At 37.0% G+C, this 25,598-nt stretch overlaps 1 pseudogene; it reads left to right on the forward strand.

Annotated features, from left to right (window-relative positions):
• Positions 1–17,336: 17,336 nt before the first annotated feature.
• Positions 17,337–25,141, forward strand: LOC121268801 (annotated as a pseudogene).
• The last annotated feature ends 457 nt before the right edge of the window (positions 25,142–25,598 follow it).

Consider the following 25,598-nt stretch of genomic DNA (forward strand, 5'->3'; position numbering starts at 1 on the left):
CAGTTGATCTCAGTATGTGTGAGAGTTACATTATGGGGAAACAGAAGAAGGTCAGTTTCTTGAAGAGTAGCAGAACACTAAAGTTAGAGAGACTAGATCTTGTGCACACTGATGTGTGGGGACCTTCCCCAGTAGCATCTCTTGGAGGTTCTCGTTACTACGTTATATTCATTGATGACCACAGTAGGAAAGTATGAGTCTATTTTTTGAAACACAAATCTGATGTATTTAATGTGTTCAAAATTTGGAAAACCATAGTTGAGACAGAGACATACTTGAAGTTGAAATGCTTGAGGTCTGATAATGGTGGTGAGTATATTGATGGTGGGTTCAAGGAGTATTGTGCAACTCAGGGTATCAGAATGAAGAAGACCATTTCTGGGACACCACAGCAAAATGGAGTTGCTGAGCGCATGAACAGAACCATAAATGAGCGTGCTAGAAGCATGAGGCTGCATGCTGGGCTACCACCTACTTTCTGGGCAGATGCAGTTAGCACTGCAGTATACTTGATAAACAGAGGGCCATCGGTTCCGTTGGATTGTGGATTGCCTGAGGAGGCTTGGAGTGGGAAAGAGGTCAAATTTTCTCATCTTAAAATCTTTGGCTGTCTTTCTTATGTTTTTATTGATTCTGATGCTCGTAGTAAGCTTGAGGCTAAGTCAAGGAAATTTTATTTCATTGGCTATGGAGACGAGGAATTTGGCTATCGTTTCTGGGATGATCAGGGTCGGAAGATTATAAGAAGCAGGAATGTGATCTTCAATGAGAAGATTGTGTACAAGGACAAGTCTAGTACAATTGCTGAAGCAGTTCCTCAGGAGTCTGACTTTGTGAGTTTGGATGATCTACCAGAGGTCACAGTGCAGTGTAGAGAAATGAGTGACAGGGAGAGTGGGCCCAGTGCACCCATTCCTATTATTCTGCAGTCAGATCCAGAGCCGTCCACTCCTACAGCTGCAGTTCACAGGTCAGTTAGGACTATTTGTCCTCCACAGCGTTTCTTACCTGCTTTGAATTATATTTTATTGACGGATGGTGGAGAACCGCAGAGTTACCAAGAAACCTTGCAAGATGAAAATTCTAGCAAGTGGGAGTTGGCCATGAAGGATGAGATAGATTCCTTATTAGGGAATAAGACATGGGAGTTGACAGAACTTCCATCGGAAAAGAAGGCATTACACAACAAATGGGTGTACCGGGTAAAAACTGAGCATGATGGTAGTAAGAGATACAAGGCCAGACTTGTTGTAAAAGGCTTTCAGCAGAAACAGGGTATTGATTACTTTGAGATCTTTTCACCTGTGGTAAAAATCACAACCATCAGGTTAGTTTTGGCTATGGTTGCTACTGAAGATCTATTTCTTGAGCAGCTAGATGTGAAGGCAGCTTTTCTTCATGAAGATCTTGAAGAAGACATCTACATGCACCAACCTGAGGGGTTTGTGGTACAGGGAAAGTAAGGTTCAGTTTGCAGACTAAAGAAGAGCTTGTATGGCCTGAAACAAGCTTCTAGACAGTGGTACAAGAAATTTGACAGTTTCATGTGTAGTGCAGGGTACATCAGATGTAACACCCTATATTTTAGTGTATTTTTAATTGAAAGATTATTTGTTATTAATTTAAAAATTTATTCTCTTGTTTTAAAATTGTTGGATTTTTAGTGGGTTTATTTTTTTATGATTTTGATTTTGTGAAATTTATTTTTGAAGTGCTTTCTTTAAATTAATTATTGTTATGTGTTTAAATTTCTTCTCGAATTAAATTAACTTGTTGTTGGGTTTAATTATTTATTTTCATTTTAATCACTGCGTTTGAATTATTTTATTTCACTTGCTGTTTTAAAATCGTTTCCGTTGAATCATTTTTGTGACCCAAGATGTGAGGATTGTACCTCATTTCTTTCCCTACATTTTTCTCCTTCTTCTTTTGCTTTTCTTCCTTTTTCTTTTTCTTCTTTTCTTCCCTTTTTTTTTTCTTCTCCCCTCGTTTCCCTTCCCGCGCGGACGTCTCTCTCTCTCTCTCTCTCTCGCCGTGCAACCGTTCCTCACCCAGCCCGCCGCCGTCGCGCCGCCGTGCGCGATACTGCCCACAGCATCGTGCTCCCCACCGGCCGGCGACCTCACCCCTTCAATTTCAGCCCTCCTCGCGCCGCCGTTAGCCCCCATGCACCACACCAAGCCGCGGCACTCCTTGCGCCGCTGCGCCACCGTCGCTCCACCTCCGGCCACCATCTTCTCACCACATCATCCTCGACCTCTTACCAACCGATTGGACCCAACCCCACCTCCGATCCGTCACCGGTGAAGCACATTCATCAACATTTCCGATTTGAGTATTTTGGTCTTCTACCGCCTATTGCGCCGCCACCCACGGCCAACCACCACCACCATTAGCTTCACCGACATCCCTAAGCCCTACCCTATCAATCTCGGGTCTTCGTTTGCACCCGTTCAAAAGTGAGTTTTTGAGACCCACGGCCATAATGCATTTGACACTGTTTTGTTGCTGCGTTGTCGCTTCTAGCACCTCCGTGATCTTTCAAAAATTATATTATAGCATTGTAAGTACTTTTCTCGAAGAACTTTTGAGATTTAAATGTATTTTTGCGCTAATTTATATTTACTGTGAATTTGTGTTTGTGCCGGACTGAGTTCGAGGAGTAAAGGGGTCGGTTGGATTGGATGATGAAGTTGTTTGTGTGATTGGTTTATGCTATGAAATTTGTTAGCTGTTTCGGATTTAAATATTGGTGTTTTGAGTTTGACGTTGGTCATGGTGGATATTGGTGATTTTTTTAGAAAGTGGTGATATATTTTGGGATTATGAGGGTTTTAAGTTTTGAGAAATTAAGATAGATTATTTTAGAAACTTAGGCTTAAATATAGAAATCCGTGATTGATTGAAAACTTACGGAAATTGTGTGATTATTTTTATAGGTGACGATTTATAGTCGACTCGACATTTTTGAGGAAATTTCTGAAAAGCTAAGTTGCCCAGGTAAGCAGGGTTCATATACTAGTTTTGCATAAAACAAATAAAATGAGGTTGACTTTGAGAATAAATGTGTTTATTTTTTTTGAAAAGAGATGATCTGAAAACAACCTCAGATGTTTATTCTGCATATGCATAAATTCTACATAAGAGAAAGTGTTTTTCTGTCATGACTGGTGTAGACATGAGCTAGTTTTGTGCACTTTATTTCTAAACTATGTAAAAGAGCGAATAAGGAATTCTAAAAGTTTTGTTATGAACAAATGAGAATGTTTTGTTTATGTTTATCTCGAACATGTGAAATGATCTGAAGCTTTTCAGTGTTTTGTTTTGATGTGATGTGTCATCTGAAAACATTGGCATGAAGTTCTGATTCTGTATATGATTGTAATCGGATTTTCGATAAAATCCGTTCTGTTTCTGTTAAGGCCCAGCCACGGGTATAATGGTGGTTTATAACCCTACCACGGGGGTAAAACATGGTATACGGCCCAGCCACGGGTATAATGGTGGTTTATAACCCTACCACGGGGGTGAAACATAGAAAATGCCACGGGTATAATGGTGGTTTATAACTCTACCACGGGGGTGAAACATGGAAAATGGCCCAGCCACGGGTATAATGGTGGTTTATAACCCTACCACGGGGGTTAAACATGGTATTGTCCCGATGTGATATTAAACGATGATAAGATTATAATGTTTCAGTTTAGAAATGCTAACGGATTCTCTTTTTGGAATAAGTATATTTTTCTGAAAAATTTCGCTCTAATGTTTTTGTACAAGTTTTGTTTCTGCATTCTGAAAGTAAATGTTTTGTTCAGCTTATCAAATGTTATAAATGCTCATGTTTATATGCTAGTATATGCTCTCTAGTTGCTGAGTTGTTGATAACTCACCTCGTTAGTCTTCATAATATTTCAGATGACATCTATGGCTCAGCTGAAGATCAGTACTAGAGTCTATGGAGAAGATTAGTATTGATTTGTTGTTGGGTATCTCATAATATTAGTGTTGGTGTTGGAGGTTAATTATCTTTCTTAAGTTTGCTTCAATGGATTTAGACGGTTTATGGAAACTATGTTAATGTTTTATTATTTCTAGTTGTTATTTGAGACATGAAGAAGAGTTGATTTAATTTGGGTTATTGGATTGAATATTGGATAAATGAGTTTATTTGATTTATTTAATTGAAGTATTTACGTTCGATTTGAGGTTTGAAAAATGGATATATTCTTGAATTTGGAAGTACTCTAGCCTTGTTAGAGCTGATTATCAGGTTTTATGAGTTAACTCTTCGGACTCTCGGGGTTGGGGCGTTACATCAGATGTCAGGCAGATCACTGCTGCTATGTTAGGCAGTTTGACAATTCTTACATTATTTTGTTGCTATATGTGGATGACATGCTTATTGCAGGACCAAATATTGATGAGATCAATAATCTGAAGAAGCAGATGTCAGAGCGTTTTGCAATGAAGGATTTAGGAGCTGCGAAGCAAATCCTTGGCGTGAGAATTGTCAGAGACAGAGTCAGAGGCACGTTGAGACTCTCACAGGCTGAGTATGTGAAAAAGGTACTCAACCGGTTCAATATGGACAAGGCCAAGTCAGTTGGCACACCCTTGGGTAGTCACTTCAGACTCAGCAAGGATCAGGCACCAAAGTCAGAAGAGGAACAAGACTATATGAGTAAGGTTCCTTATGCCTCAGCTATTGGTTCACTTATGTATGCTATGGTTTGCACCAGGCTAGATATTGCCCATGCAGTGGGAGTTGTGAGTAGAAACATGAGTAACCCTGGAAAACAACATTGGGAAGCAGTGAAGTGGATTTTGAGGTACCTAAAAGGCTCATCAGAAACGTGCTTGTGTTTCTCAGGAGATGACTTAGAGGTGCAGGGCTATGTTGATGTCGATTTAGCTGGAGATACTGATAGGAGAAAATGTACCATAGGGTTTGTTTACACTCTGGGTGGTAATGCAGTTTCATGGGATTCCAATCTAGAGAAGACAGTTTCTTTGTCTACTACAGAAGCTGAGTATATTGCAATTTCAGAAGCTGCAAAAGAGATGGTTTGGATACAGGGCTTCTTGGAGGAATTGGGTAAAAAGAATCAGAAGGGCACTCTCTACAGTGACAGTCAGAGTGCCATATTCCTTGCCAAGAACCCAGCATTTCATTCCAGGACTAAACACATTCAGATCAGGTATCATTTTATACGATCATTGTTAGATGATGGACAGTTGCTACTTGAGAAAATTTGTGGAAGTAAGAACCCTGCTGATATGTTGACAAAGGGTGTTACACTTGAGAAACTGAAGTTGTGCGCAACTTCAGTTAGTCTTCTTGCATGAAGACAGGAGCTGTGAGTTGCAGAGGTGGAGGATATCATGTTTGAGGCAGAGGGTGATACTGTGGGTGTACCAGTCTCCAAGTGGGAGAATTGTTGAGTATTTGGAGTCTGGTCCACGCCGCTCGAGCAGAGCGTCTAGCCGCTCGAGCGAATAGAAGTTAGAGAGCTTCGCTCAAAGATAGCTCGACAGACTGCTCGAGCAAAGGCAAGTTAGAGAGCTTCGCTCGACACCGCTCGACACACAGCTCTAGCGGAGGGAATTCAGAGAGCTTCGCTTGAGGAGCCGCTCGACACATGGCTCGAGCAATTGCGGGAAACATGTTCGCTCGATGCGGGCTCGACACGCCGCTCGAGCGAACATCACTAATTCTGCTAAATTTAAGGTTTCCGCTGCATAACATATATATATATATATATGATATTATTTGACTTATACTGTATCAGAGTGAACAGTAGCCGTCCTACACATATTGTATTGTGATTCCTCAAGTAATAAAAATCTTCTGCAGCTCCTGTGGACGTAGGCAATTTGCCGAACCACGTAAATACTGTGTTTTGTGTGATTGCTTGTTTTCCCGTGTTTGAATTTACTTTATTGTTATCGTTTTTCACAACAAGTAGAAGGGGATCTACTTGGGTTACTGGCCGAAGAGCTGGTAGAGAAACTCACATAGTCTGAGATGGAGGAAACTGCTGCAATAATGAGAGGGTTGTGGTTTAGGAGGAACACCTTTATATTTGAAAATGAATTACTAAGCCATAACAATGTTATTAGAGTAGTAAGAAATAGTTTGGAAGAGTATCAGACAGTTAATGTGCAGATGACAGAAAATAAAAGTAGAGCAGGAGGGTTGGATCATAAATGGAAACCACCGACTGTGGATTGTTTAAAGGCCAATTGTGATGTAGCTTTAGATGTGAAGTTAAGGAGGGTGGGTTTAGGAGTGATAATCAGGAATGATAAGGGGGAGGTGATGATAGCTTGTTGCGATTTGAAAAGTTATGTGAAACAACCTACTATAGCTAAAGGATGGGCATTGAGGAAAGCTATGAGATTATACAAAGATCTAAGTTTTAACATAGTGATTTTAGAAGGGGATGCTCAGGTTGTTATTAATGCAATGAATGGTCAGATTGATGATCTATCTTACTTTGGCAGCATCATTGAAGACTTGAAGGTTCTGTTAAAGGAGTGGCCTAACTGGACAGTGAAGTATACGCATAGAAACAAAAACACGATAGCACACAATCTAGCTAAAGAAGTAATACATGTAGGATTAGAAAAGATTTTGATAGAAAATATACCAGCTTTCATATCGGATATTTTACAGAGAAATAATTGCATCGTAGATAATGATATATGAATGAAAGATGAGGTTTTATTACCAAAAAAAAAAAACTAGGCAGCGAGACCGTTGATCACTTAAGTAAGTTTCATTCCTGATATCCCAGCTCTAAGCGTATTGACATGGAGGAACAGTATTCAATATTTTAAAGTTTACTTTATATCTCAATGTATCTCATGTGTCAAATTTATTGAAGAGAAATGATATTTGCAATCGTGAGTGTGTAAATACTATATAATCATTTTGAAAAAAATGAATAAATACGATATCTATATGAAAAGAAATTATTTTTTAATAATAAATTACTTTTTTTTAAATGATTATATGATGCTTACACACTTTATAATTATATGTAATATTATCTTATATTAAAAGATATGAGAAAAAAGACGGACATAAATGAGAGTATTTTTTTGCCACGTGTAAAGATAAGTAATAAAATTAGGATACCCTTAAAAAAGATTGACATGACTCTTTTAAGATAAGTGAGGAGAGGTACAGATTATTTTTAGAGAATTGCTCTTCTTACTTTTTCTTTTTCTTATTTTTTTCGCATATTACTTTTTCAATAAAGCTTATTTCAGCAATGGTGTGGCCCTCCATTTGAAATCAATTATTGACGGGGAAATTGGAGAGCACGTTGTTCATGATTTCATATACCTCAACAACAGTAAAATCAAACCTAACTTGATACAAGTTAATTTTCAATAACTTTGGATATATTTATTTATTCTAAAAATAAATAACTAACAAATGCTTCCCGTATTGTTTGGGCACGACCTCAACGTACGTTTAGTTATCAAATTAATCTCAACTCATCATTATAATTTTTTTAAATTTTAACACAAAATATAATAAATAATTTAATTTTTTTAAATTTAAAAATAATATTAATATTAAAAAATAATATTTTAACAATATTTTATCATCTCAACTTAATTCAACTCAATTTAACATTTAAATGCAGCCCTAAGACTTCTGCTGCATCAACTTTGAAGATTCCATCTTTATCCCGTGTATTTAGCATTGATCTTTTTTCCATTTTGATTTGCTTATACGTGATTCAAGATTCATGCATGTAATCCCTTTATATGTTGCTTTTGGGTGGTCATCAACTTTAAAGATTCCACTCCTCAGCTATACGTGAGTCTCATTTAGAGTGATCAGGAAGTAATAAGTACCACCAAACATCCATGGAAATGCATGCTTAATTCACTACTACTCCTAGCTATATATAAGATTCTTTCCACATGACTCGTCTCTCCCATTCTCTTCAATTATGCCCTACTCTCTGTTCGTACTCTCAAAAGCACTTCATCGACCTTCGGGTCGCACTTGAACATTTCTTTTTTTTAACTAATTATGATTGGATCTCGGCCACCTTAATCTATTTAAAAATCCCAACTGTAGGAATCCTCTTTGGGATTTTTTTTTTTTTGGATGAAAATAATCTCATTTTATTAATGAATTAAAGTTACAACTGTAACTTATTGATATATGAAAAAATTCAGATTATAAGCTAAATTACGCATAAGTTTTATGGCTTCCCCACACACAAATTCCTTTGTAGAAGATATTGTCTTAATTTCTCAATAAACTCTCTCCTAACAAAGAAAACGTTCTGTAAACAGAACTTGAATGCCCCTCTATCCTTCTAGAGAGGAAACGTATGTGACACTACTATGGACACTAAATCCAATAGACTATTTCTATTTTATTAAACACTAAAATAACAAAAAAAAAAAAAAAACACATTAACAACTAACAACTAAACTACAAAACCACAAGCCTCGGTGTGATCTGGATGTCACACCCACCGCAAGCATCGGCATCTCGAGCCTTGACGGCACGAGCACCCAGCTCACGCACGGACACAACAGCCTCCACTACGCAGATAGCACTTACGCGCAAGTACTGCTCCTAGGATATCACCGGTCGTGACATCGCCCCCCACTCTCGAATACCTCTTGCTCCAGATTGTGTCTGATCTAAAGACTCAACACCTCACTTGAGTTAACAAAAGAACAGAAAAATAGAAAAACAAACGCAACAAAATACTGGAATAGAATAACAAAGAAATAGAAAATCAAAACGAATGAACAGTGCCCGATGCATCGACAGTGACGCATGTGGAATACTAGTCACTCGGAGAGGAAAACTAATGGTCAATCTTTGCAAACTTGAAAGCGTTAAGGGTTTTTGTTACAATGTATACTTGTTCCGGCCTTGCAGTACGTGCCTCATTCCTTGTGCACCAGATCATGTACGTCTTATGAATATGAATAAAAATAAAAAATAAAAGATGTTGTAACCCAAACATTTGAGCAGTGCTCTGATGATGGAGCACGAGACCCGTTCCGATAATAAAAAATATATATTTTTTTAATTTTTTTTATTATTTTTTATATTCTTAAACATTATTTTAAAAAAATTACAATAACATTAAAAAATATTTTTTTAATCACTAAGTAAAACAAAAAATAAAAAAAAAATTGCCGGGACCAAACATTCCGTGGATGTAGCATTTTTGCAAACATTTTTATATTTGGTAGATAAATATTATAAAGTGATACATGTTATATAATTATTTATTTTATTATAAAATAAATATAACATATCACGTTATAATATCATACCAATTTGTGTGAAATCTGTTATAACAGTAATACTTTATTTAGTATGAAATGCCACCAAACCAATCCGACGAACTAATATTGGGCATTTTCAGCTACTCAACGATCTCAACTACAGTCTTAGATCAATCACTTTAAAAAATAATTTTATTTATTTGGTGTACCCATACGACAGGTCAGTGTAGGCCTCTTGCTGTCCACTTCTTGCTATCCATTTTTAAAGTACTTATAAGAATACCACGCACCCTTATCATCCCGTAGAACAACCCCACACTAGACTTACTGAAATCCTTGAAAATAGCTGATCCCATGCATCCGCATTTCCTTTCAACGTGCCCAGATCAGCAGGTTTTCGCAAGAGGAGATGGATCATATGATTTTCATCAACATCTTGGATCTTAGATTGTAACTTTTTTGAAGTTCTCACAGAGATTGACGGAAATGTCCACATGCAATTCCACATATTGCACGATATTTCTTATATTCATTCGCATGGATTGATATACCATGTTTTAATTGCTTTCACAAGCCAACTATTTCAAAAGATAAATGCTACTTATTATCTTGATACCGCATACCAATATGTGAATTATCATTTTTGATATTTTATTTAAACACATATATTTTAATATCAATATGCGTGTATTTAAATAGAATGATAATCTGGCCTCGCTTGTTTTCACAGACGAGATGAGATGAGATGAGATGAGATGAGATGAATTTAGATTAAAGTTAAAAGTTGAATAAAATATTGTTGAAATATATATTTTTAATATTATTTTTATTTTAGAATTTGAAAAAGTTAAATTGTTTATTTTATTTTGTGTAAAAATTTAAGAAAGTTATAATGATTAGATAAGATAAGATGGAATGAGTTTAAGATGTAACACCCGGACCCAGCCAAATCCGATTTCTAAATATTTTTGAACTTATATGTATGAAAAGACTAGTTGAGTTTTCGAGTATTTTTTAAATATAGATTACGGGTCTAATTTATTTTTCAAGAATCCAACGTATGTTTTATTTTTTTTTAAATGTTTTTTTTTTCAAACGAACTCTAGATTTCCTTTTCCATTAAAATTCTAGAACCCATGTTATATATATATATATATATACACACACATATATATATATTTATTTAGATATATGTATTTTGCAGCTTCGTATTTGTGGGGAGATTATTTTTTAAAAAAATTCTAGTTAGTTTTAGTTGACCCTCACCATGTTTAGATAATTTTGTATTTTTTTAAACATCCCCAGCCCCCACTTCGCACCACTCCCGTAGCCCATGCATGCACGTCTCTATCCCGTTAGGGGTTACGGCAGTTGGTATATATATCTAAATAAATATATATATATATATATATATATATATATATATATGCACACACACAAACTCATGAGTTTGGACGTTCATCAAAACCTCATTTTTCACAATCTAGGGTTGTCGTACACCTCTACCAAACTACCTATCGGTTTCCTTTGCTACCAATCGCAGCAGTTTTGCTACTAGTCACAGCCTTTTCTCCTTAAGCCCATGCAACAAGACCACCAATTTTTCTTTTCTTTTCTTCCCACCACCACATGACGCAAACCCCTCCAATTCTCGCAAGACCACCATCACCGAAACTTTGACCGAACTCATGCACGTTACACAATCGTTGAGACAGTTGCCAACCATTGTCTGTCACTGTCCCTGTACCACGCAGCCACCGTCGTAGGGGATCAATGCGCACTGTTGCTGCATTGAAAGCCCCCAGCGTCCATCTCCACGTAAATCCGACGCCACAACCAACCCAGACGAAGTCGTAACCAACCTCGTATGTTTTAGCCCCCACAAGCCATCTCTGCACCAAGTAGAACTATGAGCCACACTCCCTTCACCATAAACCACGACCACGACCGAAAGATAGCCCACTGCAAAACTTCTCCACACGAGCCATCCTGCTTGTTCTTCCTCAGCCAGCGACAACAACCCTCAGCCGTCCAACACAGCCTCGGATGCACTGCTACCAAACTTGTCCATGAAGCAAATTGAGCACTTCCTCCTCCGTAGTGCAAACCATTTCCACCGTGTACCACCATCCCTTTCTCATCGAAAAGCCGCAGTGGGAACACCCTTATTTTTGCTCTCTGAAAATAGAGTATTTTTTTCTCAACCAACCCACCGCTCGTAAGCCATCGCCCCACCAGTTGCCGCAACCACAAGTGACACCACTGAAAACAGAAGATGCTGAAGGACAAGCCTCCATCTTCGGACACTGCCCTGGATGATGCCACTACCCCAGTCCATAACATCCTGTCGTGCATGGTGCTTATCCCTCTCACTGTGTTCTCCGCTCTCTCTCTCTCTCCCTCTTAGAAGTCCCACCACTATTGAACCCAGCCGCGCCACTGTCGAGATCCATCCAGACAGCCACCACACATAGCCTCATGGTAAGGATCCATGCACCTCTCTCCTCAATGAAGTTTGGTTTACAAAATATAAATATTTTCTGTCTCTCGTAAGGGGGAGTTTTGAACTTATAATTACGTTTATGCCCTTATAATTACATTTGGGCTTGGGTTGTTTGGTTTACATACTGGAGTTTATGTTTTAAGCGCGCTCAGTGTTATTTCAAAATAGTCTAGAAGCTTTATTTTTACAGTAAGTATTTAAGTGGATATTGATGATTGGGAAAATGACGGTATTTTAGGGTTTTTAGAATTTTAGGTATTGATGAATTAAAATAGGTTAATCTTAGCATTTCAAGTTTAAATATTGAAAAACGTGTTCAACTGAAAATTTGTGAAAATTACGTGATTATTTTATATGTGATGATTTATAATTGTTCGATTTTGTTGAGGAAAATTCTTGAAAAATTAAGAAGTTCAGGTAAGCGACGTTTATATACTTGCTTTGCATAAAAGAAATGAAATGAGGTTGACTTTGAAAATATGCACGTTTGTTTTTTAAAAGAAATCTATAAACGACCTCAAATGTTTGTTCCGCATATGCATAAATTCTATATAAGAGAAAGTATTTTTTATCATGACTGATGTAAATATAGGCTAATTTTGTATATTTTGTTTTTAATCTATGTAAAAAGAGCAAATATGAGATCAAAAAAGTTTTTCTTTGATTAAATGAAGAAGTTTTGCTTCTGTTGTTCTTGAATATGTGAAATGATTTGAAACTGTTCAGTACTTGGTTTTGATATCATATGGCATCTGAAAATTTTGGAATGAGATTCTGAATTCTGATTCTGTTTCTGAATATGATCTGGTTCAGATGATGTTCTGTTCAGTTTTCGTTACGGCCCCGCCAGGGTATAATAATGGCATACGGCCTAGCCACAAGTATAATGATGGTTTATAACCCTACAACGGCAGTGAAACATGGTATACGGCCCAGCTACGGGTATAATGGTGGTTTATAACCCTACCATGGGGTTTAAACATGGTATATGGCACAACCAAGAGTATAATGGTGGTTTATAACCTTACCATGGGGGTTAAACATGGTATCTGTCCCGATGTCTGATATGATATGAAGATGGTGTTTCAGATTTTGATATGGCAAATGATTTTTGAGTAAGAAAGTTTTGTGAAATTTTCGCTTTGATATTTTTGATAACATGTTTTGATTACGCATTCTGAAAATAAATATTATGATTCTACATTCTGAAAGAAAATGTTTTGTTCTGCATTCCAAATTCTGTAAATGTCATGTTTACATACTAGTATATGTTATCTGCTTACTGAGTTATTGATAACTCACATATTATCTCCATAATATTTTTCAAATGATTTGAAAGTTTCAGTTGAGGATCAAGATTATGGAGTATAGGTGAGGTGATTTTAAGTATAGTAGATTAAGAATAGAAAATTTTTATGAGTATTGACTTTTTTATTAAGAAATTTTATTGTGTATTAATGACTTGGCATTTTGAAAAATTGGTTATATTGAGGAAATTAGATTGAATTGAAATTTTTAAATGATATTGGAAATTTTGAGTCTATAATTATATTTTTGAAATGTGAGTTTAAGTGATAGGAAGTAACTCTCTGACCCGTATAGGACCGGGGCGTTACATGAGAGGAGTTGTGTATATCCTTATACTAAGACAGTATCACTGCCTTTCTTTTTGAATTTGGTGGAATAATGATATATTTCCAAGTCTATAGTCTTTCTTTAAGAACTCCACTAAGATGCATGCATATATATACATGATGAGTTTCATGCATGATCGTCACCACCTTAATTTATTCCATTCTTATATACCCATAACCACTGAAAAAGTAGCAATCTTTACCGAAAAATCCATGGAAGTTCTTCCCTCTCCCATAAGCTTCTTTCACAACTCTGTCTTCTCTTACCTCTCCATTTCACTTCTCTTCTGCTTCTCTATTTAGCTTACTCTCCTCCTGATAAATACTTCATCAACTGTGGAACAAACTCTGAAATCTACGTCGACTCCCGAGTCTATGTTGGCAACCGGGGTTTCTTAGTCGAAAAGGGAGAAACTGTCGGAAACAACAACCCATTAGCAAGTGCCTCACGTATTGATCTATACCTAGGGATGAGCACCGACCCTTTCGGAGTCGGAGGGCCCATCCTCCGACTCCGACTCCGACTGTGTCGGAGGTCGAATCCGACCTCCAACTCCGACTCCGAACTGTGCCGAATCCGCTCCGACTACAACTCCGACTTGTCGGAGCAGAGTCGGATTTTTGGACTTTTTTTTTTTTTTTGTCTTTTCTAACTTCATATTTGACCCACTTTTTTTTAAAAAAAAAAATTGTGGGCTTTCAAATTTCAATTTTCTCAAAATTACAATCTAAACTTATTAAACTTTTGATTATAACAAAAAATACAACTAAATAAAACAAGTAATATATATTAATATTATATATTATACTAATAGTGATATTAATACTATATATAGTTATAGTGATTTAGTATAACTATATAAATTTAATATAATATATTAGTATAAGTTATAGTGATTTAATATAGATATAATACTATAAGTTATAACTATAGTCTATATTAGTATTAGTATTAGTTATAGTGATTAGCATAACTATATATTAGTATTTGCTATAGTGATTTTAATTTAGTATAACTATATAATAGTATTAGAATAAATATTATACTAACTATATCACTGATAGTATTAGTATACTAGTAGTCTAATACTAGTATATCACTGATTCACTATAGTTAATAGTATCATATAGTAATATAGTATTAGTAATTAATACTATAGTGATTTATATAGTAATTTATATATAGACTTAAAGTGGATTACTAATAGTATTAGTATTAGGCCATAAATCTAATTATTATACTAATGTATAGTGTGTATTAGTATTACTAATATAGTATTACTAATATATTTATCAAAATAAATATATTGAGACTTTATTAGGTCAAAAAATATAATTAATACAAGATATTGTTATATAAAATTTATATGAATAATACTTTAGTTATTATAGTTTATACATTAGTATTAAATGTTATTATAAATTTATAGATTAGTGTTTATCCAGTAGTATTACATGTTGATGTTATTATGCATCTTAGTGTTTATAGTATATTATATATACATTAGTATTACATGCTATTATATTTATACATTAGTAATTTAGTGTTACATGGTAGTAAATTAGTAATATTGTAAATTTGTAATAGTATGATATTTACATATACTCATATACTAAACTATTATTAGTCAATTTAGTCTATATATTATAGTATAAATATATTATTTAACTAGTATATTATTGAGTTTAACTAACTATATAAGATATAGTTGTATAAAATTTAAATGATTAATATATAGAAAAACACATTTTTTTTTTATAAAATATGTATAAAATCGGAGGCGGAGGCGGAGTCGGAGGGCCAAGTTGGAGGCGGAGGCGGAGGGTCGGAGTCGGATCGGAGCGGAGTCGGAGTCGGATTCGGAGTCAGATTGTCGGATTTTTGCTCAGCCCTACCAAACATCAAGAATTTTCAAATACCCATCTTCATAAAAGTTTGACATCAACCAGACTGGTTCATATATTGTATGCCTCCATTTCCTTCTTTTTTTAAAAAAAATAAAAAGAGGGCGGAACCTTCGAATACTATATAGAAACCCTTACTTATGGCAGAGGAAAACCGTCAAACACAACTAAAAAAACTATCTTTTCCTGCCTACAATATTCCAATATTTCAAAAACCTAGCCAAAACTATACAAAAAAACTATCGTATGCTTCTAACATATGTTGTGCACATTATATCCAATCTCACTAAACCTCTAGTCAACCTTGGAAGCTGTGACCAATCCAAGCAGATTTTGGTCTCACCCAATGCCCCCCATCTCGCCAACAAATCTGCCACTTGGTTTCCTTCTCTGTATTAATGTGCTATGGAGTAATCAAAATCCTATAATAAAATCTCTAATCGATCCCAGTATTCCCAAAGGTACCATACTGTACATTTGTGGGTGAGGAACCAATTTACTACCACTAAGGAATCACACTCTATGTCTATTTCCGAGTAGCCAAATTGCTTACAGAGTTTTACTCCTTCTAACACCCCCTTAGCTCAGCTTCTGTGCTTGAACAAGACCCAAAAAATTTTGAAAAGCCAAACACTATGTGACTCCTCTCATCCCGTAGTATTCCCCCCTTCAGCGTGACCTGGGTTACCGAAACTGCTTCCGTCTGAATTTAGCTTCAAACGACCATTCTTCGGTTTCTTCCATCTAATCACTTGCACTTTTGTTTTCTTAACCTTCAATATTTGGATCTCTATTTTCCTCAACAAACATGCTTCCTAGCTGTTTAATTTGTGGACACTGTTTATTCTAGCTGCAATAGAGCCTACCCAGAATTTTATAGATCCTCATACCTCTATTGAGCTTTCGGTTCTCCTCTCCATTCTAGCTGTGCACCTCCTCCTCCATAGTCTCCAAATTACAATACAAGGAATTAGACCCAGTAAAAATAGGGAACTCCCACCTCTGCCGATACCTTCCTCCACACAGTTGCTGCAAATTCCCCTTTGCCAAATACATGTTCTAAGTCTTCACTTTGTCTTTCCTTGAAACAATTGCAGCCCGAGACAAGAGGGATTCCTATTTTCTGGATTTGTTCATCTACACTTAGGCAATTAAACACTGCCCTTCACATGCATATGGCTATCATTCAAAAATCGGCCTCTTCACTCTCACAACCTCCCATGCCGACTTTGTGGAAAAAACCCCACTCTTCTCAGGTAACCAAACCAGAATATCCTTATTATTATTAAGAATTCCTATAAGCTCTATTACTTCGCTAGCTGCCTATCTGCCCATCGATCTCTGTATCCTTTCAGCTTCCATATGTCATTGGCAGCAAGTTCTTTTAGTGTAATGTTTGGCTCTTCCACCTCTACGACCGATTCAAACAAAGGGCCAGTACTTAGGAAATTATCATACCAAAGCAAGATGTTTGCTTCTTGCACCTTCCATCTTGAGTTAGACACTATTTCTGTAAGCCCCTCCGCAACTTTTTTCCAGAACATCGACCCCGATCTGTTATCTAAGCTATTTATGATATGCCCGTTTTTTACATACTTGGCTTCGAAGAAGCTTGCCCACAAGGAATCTTGAGTTAGAAATGCCAACCAAATTTCATAAAAAGAGAACTCTGCACTTCTGAAATATCTCGCACCCCTATGCCTCCTTCCTCCACGGGAACACAAAGTTTCCTTCAAGCTCTCCATTTTGTTTTAGCTTTACCTCCCTACTCACCCCAGAAAAAAAATTTGCTAACATGCTATGGATTTTTTGGATAGGCACATGCAGAGCCAAAAGCAGGTAAAAAGGCATACTAGAGAGTACATGTCTCACTAGGATTAGGCGTCCCCCTTGAGATAGGAGCCTACTCTTCCACCCTACTAGTTTCTTGTCAATGTTCAAAATTAGTGCATCAAATTTTCTGACCTTCAGTTTGCCCTCCACGATCGATACACCTCCATTTCCTTATTTGCATGTCACTGTATACTGATGATCTGCCTGTTCCTCAGTTCAATGTTTTGTTTTCTCGGTTTTTGCTTTTGACGAACTATAGCTTCCAAAACGTTACTAGTTCTCCAAAGATTGAGGAATTCTTGCTCACCATCCCAAAAGGTGAATTTAAAATCTACTTTATACCCTACAAGCCACCATCTTTGGCTTTTTTGAATGCCATAGAAGTTTTTCTTGGCCCTTAGAGCTTCATCCCTTATAAGGCCCCTTACATTACTTCTCAAGGAGCTAAGAGTAACTACAGTGGTTTGAGCTCCAAGGTTCTGCATAAAGTCCATAGGATTGATGTTGGGGGTTCTACGTCCAAGCTTGATGAGTTACAGAAGAATTGGGATCCAGATAATGAATACTTACTCAACCCAAAAGATGCAACGGATGTTCCCAAAGATGATCACCAGCCAAGACAGAGCACATATCCATTTATCTCCCCAGTTTTTGTCTGTAATATGGCAAAAAAGTTGATTAGAGCGCATAGTAATTCACTTAAGGTAACTTGGAGTTTTCCTGTTAATAAGAATTCTAAATAGTTTCTTCGGGCCCATTTCTCCGATATAATAAGTACAACACCTAATATCTTGTGGTTCAATCTTTATATCAATAGCAATCTTAGTCAGGAGATCAATCCTTACAATCTAACTTGAGATAAATCTGGTGGAGTTCCATTTTACGTGGATTTTGTAGTTGATTTGGATGGTTTGGGATCTATGAATGCTAGTATCGGCCCAGTGAAGAACTCTACGGTTCCTGATGCCTTTTTGAGTGGGCTGGAGATTATGGAGGTCGTGAAGGAATCAGATCATTTCATTCCACATTAGGAGAGTGAAGTAGAGAAGAAGCAACTCTCCCTTGTTGTAATTGGTCCTCTTTGTAGTGGGTCATTTTTCATTTTGATAATGATCGTGACATTGGCTTTAAAATATAGAAAACCAGGGCCTAACTCCCTTTTGGGAGTGCTTCTTTATGGAGGGTTTAATTCAAATAACAGGTTCACTCCAAGAGGCGCTAATGCTTCTCTTGCTCCTAGTCTAAACCCCAGTTTACGAGTACCTTTTGCTAAATTACAACATGCAACTAAGAACTTCAATGCAAAGCTACTGATTGGTGAGGGTGGATTTGGGAAAGTCTATGAAGGAACACTTAAAGATGGCAGGAAAGTGGTTGTGAAACGAAGTGAACCAGGAATAGGCAGGCTCTAGAGGAGTTCTGAACGGAGATCATGGTGTTATCTCAAATCCGCTACCGCCATCTTGTTTCTTTGATTGGATATTGAGATGAACAGCGTGAGATGATGATGGTTTATGAATTCATGGAAAAGGAGACTCTTAGAGATCACCTCTATCATTCAGATAACAACTCTGAGAAATCAACTTCACGGTTTGAATTGTGTTGGAAGCAAAGACTAGAAACTTGCATTGGTGCGGCAAAGGGCCTGCACTATCTATACGCTAGTTCCCCTGGAGGAATCATTCATCATGATGTTAAGTGAACAGACATTCTTCTTGGTAAATGTTTTAGTTATATACTTCCAAGTCTAAGGTTTGAATACAATTGGGTGATTTTTGCCGTTTTAAATTTTTGGGTATGTTTTGGAAATTCGTGATTTACGGTTTCCTTTTCTGGGTGGTTTCTGTGATTTTGACAGCTAGGGTTGGCCTCTTACAACATCCTTCGCCCCTTTGATGGCTTTGTCATCAACGGGGAATGCCAGAAATGGCAATTCCTTGGTGCAATCCTATGCACATGTGGTTGCTAAGCTCATGGACAATCCTTCTTTTAAAATGCCAATGCGATTTCAGGTGGATATTAACGGTAAATTGGGGTTCATTTTTTCGGAACTGGAAATGGCTAAAGCGGTGGAAGATTATAAATTTGCCATTGTCATTCAGTTCATGCGTGTCTGACCTTCGATTGACAACATTCGGTTGAACGTGGTAAAAAATGGGGTTTGCTGGAAATTCCAACGATCAATTTTATGGATGATTATCATGTCTTAATCCAGATGAAAAATGAACTAAGAAATTTATTTCGGTTGTTTAAATGGACTAAGAAATTCAATTTACATAGAGAATCTCCATTGGCCCCTCAATGGATCTTTTTACTTGGTTTACCAATGTATCTTTATCGACGTGATTGTCTACAAATTTTTGCAAGTTGTTTCGGCATGTATCTTGGGATAGATAATGCAACATTGAATCAAACGAGAGCGACGGGTGCAAGAATTAGTGTGGAAGTGAATTTGACTATGGAACCAGTGAAAGGTTTCCCCATTGTGGTTTCTCTGACAAAATGAATTTGGCAAGAGGCAAGATATGAGAAGCCAGGATTTTATTGTATGAAGTGTCATTGACAAGGACATACTACAGTTGTTTGTAAAGTCGGGGAGGGACGTAAAGTTGAAGGGAAACCGAAAGAAAAGACAAAATTTTGGTAGAAGAAAAACACTAAAATAAGGGGGATGCATCGGGGTCTAAAGTTGGGCTGGACATAAAGGTGAATACTGTTTTATCTAATGGAAAATTGCCGATCATTCTAGAGGACAGTAACGAAAAGCAGAATAATGTTGTGATTGAAGGAAGCAGTGATGAAGTCCCTATTCCTGATGGTGCCATGATCGAAAAAGAGTCTAATCAAGGTTTACAAAATTTTGCAGATAATCAAAAGGAAGATAGTGGTGGAGAATGTGAGGAAGTTTGGTGTGATGAGGAATTGGAAGTGGTTCTGAAAACAGTGTTATTTGGGACTCCGATTTCTAAACCAAAAACTGATGATTACACCGGAAAATAGAAAAGGGAACTAGCTTTGGGTTTCTCTTCGGATCAGGAGGAAAAAGAAATTACATGATTGAAGGGTGAAGAAAAGGCTTATGATTCTGATGGAGTTGCTCCTTCGGATTTTGAAAAAAAAAATAATGGAGATAGAACAGTGAGGAAGTCTCAACGGGTTCACACCCGATCTTAGAAATTAAATTTATGATAGACACCTTTTTCTATTGGAATGTTAGAGGGTTGGGGAGTTCGAAGAAGAGATTGAAGTCATTACTCATTAAGAATAATGTATCCATTTGTGTGATTGCTAAACCCTTTGCTGGAGAGAATCGTATGGCTGCAATGGGTAATTTTTTTACTTTTAATTACTTTTGCTCGAACGAAATTGTTGGGGGTAAGCTTTGGATTTTTTGGAAGGATCCGAAGGTTTTTCAAATGTTGTTTTGCATTGTCCAAATGATTACTGGATGGCTGGTGTTGGCTAATCAAAGGCTGCTTCTTACCTTTGTTTACGCCAAATGTACTTATACTAAAAGAATGGCACTATGGGCTGATTTGGAACATAGACAGATGAATGATTGCCCTTGGATGGTGTTGGGTGATTTTAATGCTGTTTGTATGGATTCTGAAAGAATTGGTGGTTAGCCGAGACCATTAATTTCTATGTCTAAATTCAATGACTGCTTAGACAAGTGTGGGCTTTTTTATCTCTCGAGTAATGGACAAGTTATGTCTTGGTGTAATGCACATGAAAGGGTGGCTAGGAGTTGGGCGAAGTTGGATAGAGTGGTCATCAATAATGTTTTTTCTTGTCAATATACGTTGGCTCATTTCACGTATTTGAGTCGCAAAACTTAAGACCATTGTCCCATGATTGTGAATTTGGAGAGGCCATTTTTATCTTATGGTATGGCCCCTTTTCATTTTTAGAATATGTGGTGTCTACATGAGAACTTTTTGTCTTGTGTTCAGGAAGCTTGGCATCGACCAGACCCGGGATACGGGATGTTAAAATTAGCTATTAGACTTAAGAGAACCAAACTTGCTTTACGAGCTTGGAATAAGAATGTGTTTGGACGTGTTGATAGTAACTTAAAAGCTCCTAAAGAGAGGCTGGAAAATTTAGAGAATCAGCTACAGTTGGGTTATGCCGAAGATGTGGAAGAGGATTACTTGGTGACCAAACTTGAAATTAATGTCTAGGAAAAAATAGAGGCAATTTGTTTTGGTCAAATAGCTAAGAAGAAGTGGATGATTGAAGGTGATCAAAATACGAAATTCTTCCATTTAGTAGTAAACCAGAGGCGAAGGAAGAGTCAGATTTCTCGGATGGTTCTTGATGATGGAATGATTCTTGATAATGCTAAAGAAGTGCACCTAGGCGTTGCACAGTATTTTTGAGAATTTCTTACAACATCCGTCGAAGTGGAGCAAGGTAATTTAGCTTCTATTCTTGATCATGTTATTATGGAAGATGATAATAAAATGCTTTGCCTAGAGCTGACTGAGATGGAAGTTAAAGAAGCAATGTCTTTTATTCCCAAGCAAAGTAGTCCGGGACCAGACGGATTCGACTCAGACTTTTATATGAATTATTGGGATTTCATTAAAGAAGATGTTATTGAGGCTGCCAAAGGTTTTTTCTGGGGGTCGCCGTTACCCAGGTTTTACTCGTCTTCCTTCATTGTTTTAATTCCAAAAGTGCCTAATCCATCTACTTTTGATAAATTTCGGCCTATCAATTTGTGTTATGTGGCTTACAAGATTTTTTCAAAAATCATTGTAACTCGCTTGAATCGAGTGATTCATAAGTTGGTCTCGAATGAACAAGGTGCCTTTGTTCCAGGACGAAGCATTTTTGAAAATATAATGCTTGCACAAGAAATGGTTCATTCCTTGGATAGGAAAACTGTGGGTGGTAAAGTGATGGTGAAAATAGATTTGGCCAAGGTGTATGATAGAGTACATTGGGGTTTCCTTTTGGAGGTTTTACATACATTTGTCTTTTCTAATCGGTTCTATAATTTGATAAGTCAATGTGTTAAGTCTCTATAGTTTTTTGTGATAATGAATGAGACTTTTAAATATTTTTGCCAATCAGCCCGAGGTTTGCGGCAAGGGTACCCTTTATCGCCTTAGCTGTTCATTTTTATGGAAGAAGTATTGACAAGGTTACTTAGAAAAAAATTTTGAAGTAGGTCGGATTGGAAAATTTACTCATCTGATGGGGGCGCCTTTGATCTCTCATTTACTATATGCTAATGATCTTTTGATTTTTGCTAATGATTGGAAAAATTTTATGAAGGGACTTGTTGACACTCTTGCAACATATGAAAGATGGTCGGGTTAGAAAATTAGTAAGAAAAAATCGACTTTATTTCCTGCTAAATTTATTAATCCGTCTCGAAAACGTGAGTTGTTGAGAAGTACAGGTTTTAAGGAAGGAAAATTTCTGGTGACTTACTCGGGTGCACCTCTGGTTTCTGGCAGATTGTTATCTCGTATTGTTAAGCCACTTGTTGAGAAGATAAGGAAAAAGGTAGCGGGCTGGAAATGTAGTTTGCTTTCCCAGGGTGCTTGAATGATATTATTGCGGCATGTTTTATCTAGTATGCCTATTCACATTCTCTTTGGTTAATGTCTCGTGGGTCATTATAGATCATATAACTCTATTCTGTCTAATTTTTTCTAGGGTGAAGGGGAGGGAAAGAGGAAATTGCATTGGCGAGCTTGGTCGAAAATTTGTAAGCCTACTAAGGAAGGAGGTTTGGGATTGAGAGATTTACAAGAAGTACAAAAATCTCTCCACATGAAATTTGCATACATGCTTCTGACATCTGAAGGCTTGTGGGTAGATTTTTTTAAATCCAAGTATCTAAGAGACGGCCCATCTTATGTCCTGTACTATGAAGCCTTTTAATTCACGTTTTTGGAGATCAATTGTGGCTTGTGTTTCGAAAGTCATGGAGAATGTCCAGGTTCTGTTGAGGGGTGGGAATTCATACTTTTGGCATGATAGATGGTTGGCATTAGGACTGCTCTCAGTTAGGATTACTGATATTCCTAAAAAGAAACTTCGCATTAAATACTGTTGGGTGGATAAAGCCTGGAATATTGAGATTTTGAAGGATCTTGTGGGGATGAGGTCATGGAAGAAATTATCTAGACTAGAATCAGTGGGTGTGGTGGTTCGGATGTTCATGTATGGAAGCCATCTCCCGATGGTAATTTTACTACAGCTTCCGCTTGGGAGGTTTTTCGAAAAAAACAGGATATAATTTTGTGGCATGACTAGTTCTGGAATAGGATTTTACTAAAAAAATATCTACATGTAATTGGAGAGCTTGGTTCAATAGCCTTGCGGTGGACGAAAGAGTGCAAAATAAGGGTATATCACTTGTGTTTGCGTGTGATTGTTGTAGTTCGCAAGTCAAGGAGTCCATTGATCATGTCTTAGTCACGGTTTATATTGTAACTCAGATATGGGAACGTGCGAGTAGATTATTGAATGTGTCATGTTTGTTATTTGATACTTGGAAGGCAAGAATCTCAGCATGGATGATTTCGGCTAAGAAGGTTTCTTTATTTGGTAATGTAACTGTTATGCTTTCGTGCATCATTACTTGGTGTTTATGGAACCGCAGATGCAAAGCTAGAATGGAGGGGTTGAAAGCTAATACAGAGCAAGTGTGGAGGTCGGTTAAAACGTGGCTTAAAATTCTAGCAACAGAACTGAAAGTGCATAAAAAGTTGACTTCTCGAGACACTCACCTGTTGAATGAACTTGACTTGGAGGCACCCAGCCTTGCTGTCTGGAATTGCATGTTAGTGGGGTGGATTAAACCTCCTTGTGGATGGGTTAAAATTAATTGTGATGGGAGTGCTCGCAATAATCCAGGTTCTCCAAGGGGTGGTGGTATTTTGAGGGATGCTAATGGTAATTTCCTAGGAGCATTCACGAGTCACTACGGTGTTGGCACTAACAATAGAGTAGAATTAAAGGCTTTGATTGATGAAATTCGGCTATGCAAGAGGTTATCTTACTTTAATGTAATTATTGAGAGTGACTTCAAAATTGTTGTGGACTGGTTTCGAGCAGGCAAATGCACTTTATGGTATTTATGAGACTTTTGGGATGAATGTATTAAAGAGATGCAAGGGATGAATGTTCGGATTGTTCATCAATTTCGTGAGGGGAACCAAGCGGCATAATTCTTGGCTAAGCTAAGCGAAAGTGGCAGTAATGTTATTTATGAAGTTTTCCAAGAGTTGCCAAGATTATTACAAGGTAGTGTTCGAATTGATAAGTCGAGATTGCCAGTTATTAGACATTAATTTTGGTCGGTTTTATCTTGGTTGGTTGCTCTTTTTGATTTTGTTCTTTGATTGTGGTTTTTTAGGCTTGTTTAGAGGTTATTGGTTTTATTATATAGGCATGTTTAGTCTTGCTTTTATTATAGGCTTGTTTAGTTTGTGTACCTACTTTATCTTTGTTGGTTTGTATTTGGGAGGGTTTTATTTGCTTATTTGTAATCTCCCAAATGCTTCGCTTATAACTACGGTATTCCTCCCTCATAAGTGAGGGCATATCAATAAACTTGGGGCAGAGCTGCTATGTGTGTGGCTACAGGCTCTTTAAAAAAAAAAAAATCTTCTCAATGAACGTTATGTGGCTAAAGTTGCCAACTTTGGCCTTCCCAATCCGGATGACGTCCCCACGGGTGTAAAGGGTAGCTTTGGTTATCTTGATCCAAAAGACCTCACCACTCTATAGCTGACAAAGAAGTCACATGATCAACAGGATGAGGTGAACTTGGCTGAATGGGGGATGCAATGGCAAAGCAAAGGCCAACTAGAAGTGTTTGAAGGCAAATGGTACTGAGAGGCCAACTATGCATAATGTGCTACATTACTTAAATTATGCACTGTGGCTTCAAGAAACTGGGATGCCTAGAGAGCCGTTTGAGGATAGCACGACGATTAACAGTTCATTGGAGTTGTAGTTTCCAGTTGCTTTGAATTTTTCCGCCGATGAAGATGATGATGGACTCATTGGAGAGGATGATAGTTCTTATATAGAGACAGGTGATGTCTAAATCCAATTATTTGTCAGTTTGCATGCATTACATTTCTGGCTTAATTGTTTGGAAAATTATAGTTTGGGAAGTTGTGGATGTAAGATGTAATTGAAAGTTTCTGAAGCCTTCTAAAAAGAGTTTTGCTATTTATCATCTCACACACCATACACTATATTTATTTATATTTTTAATTTTTTTAGTTTTATTCTTTCTAAACTAATTGAATTCTTTTACTCATCATCCATACATCACATATTTAGTAAAAAAAAAAAAATTATATTTGGTGTATGGTGTAAAAATGATGAGTAAAATTTTTCTTTTAAAAATATATTTTATGAGAAAGTAATATGAAAAGATGAGACTTGGGTCTCTCTTCTATGCA

The sequence above is a fragment of the Juglans microcarpa x Juglans regia genome, chromosome 1D (assembly GCF_004785595.1).
Source record: "Juglans microcarpa x Juglans regia isolate MS1-56 chromosome 1D, Jm3101_v1.0, whole genome shotgun sequence".
Classification (NCBI taxonomy): Eukaryota; Viridiplantae; Streptophyta; class Magnoliopsida; order Fagales; family Juglandaceae; genus Juglans; species Juglans microcarpa x Juglans regia.